This window comes from Elephantulus edwardii, unplaced genomic scaffold (assembly GCF_000299155.1).
Source record: "Elephantulus edwardii isolate Elephantulus edwardi_28Jun2011 unplaced genomic scaffold, EleEdw1.0 scaffold00215, whole genome shotgun sequence".
NCBI lineage: Eukaryota > Metazoa > Chordata > Mammalia > Macroscelidea > Macroscelididae > Elephantulus > Elephantulus edwardii.
This window is the reverse complement of record NW_006399965.1, coordinates 3077416-3078635: the sequence shown is the minus strand read 5'-3', so window position 1 is coordinate 3078635 and position 1220 is coordinate 3077416.

Here is a 1220-nt window from a genome sequence, read left to right as displayed (position 1 = left end):
GTTGGGTCACCTTTCTTTGGAATGGGAACAAATATAGATCTCTTCCAGTCAAATAGTATTTCTATTTTGAACTTTTTGAGAACGCATCATACCACCTTCCATAGTGGTTTCACCCCTTTTGCACTCCCACCAGCAGTGAATAAGGCTTCTGATCTCTCCACAACCTCGCCAGATTTGTTGAACTTTGCTTTTGCTACTGGGGGGAGATGAAATCTCATAGTTGTTTTTATCTTTTTTATCTTTTTATTATTGAGGTGTTGGAGTTTTCCATAAATTTCCGAGATTAATCCCTTGCCATATATGTCATCACCTAATATTTTTTCCTCAGCCTGTAAATTATCTTTTTACTGTTTTGAAGAATCCTTTAGATGCACATAAGGGCTTAAGTTTTAGGAGATTGCATTTGTCTAGTTTGTACATTTTTATTTATATTTGATAATCTATTTCTGTCATAGACTAAGGCTCCTAAGTTTGCCCCAAATTTTTCTTTGAGTTTGGGTAGATAAGTGGTTTTCCCTGGACTTGGTGTGGTAATTTTTCTAAAATGAACCCAAACTTGAACTTCTCTCATTGAAAGGTGGGCTCATGGCTTTCCCCTTAGGTCTAGTTTTCATAACTCACCGGTGAAATCCAGCTGAGATGAATGAAGCTGGACTGTTCTCCCTCCCTAGGTCTTAAGAAGCTAGCATTGCCTCCTTGGGATGCTCACTCTTGGAACCAAGCCCCATTCACCGACTTGAACTGAAATTAACCCTCATGGCCCTCAGTAGTGGCTGAAATCTCAGTAAACCGTACTAACCAGCTACCTGTGGGTACGAACTATCTTGGAAGTGGATCCTCTTGATCCGGTTGAGCTTCTTGCTGATGCTGCATGGAACAGACAAGTCTCCATTTCTAAGCTATGTCCAACATTCTTTTGTCTCTTTAAAAGATAACATGGTAATCCAAAGAAAAGATAAGAGCTCCTCTACAATCCTGGGAGCTTTCCCTTATCACTCTTCCAGTATCCCTCAGTCAAGATGGAACAACACTCATACCACTACGAAAACAAGACAGATATCAAGGATGTGGTACCTTTAGCTAGCACCAGAGCGAAGACTTGTTCTTTTCCGTATTCATTATTCACACTCATTTCTTCCGTTAATACCATTCTAAGATGCCCTGTGGGAACTGGTTTTCCTGATTGAATGTTCTGGTGAAGCTGGTGAAACTGCCAAATG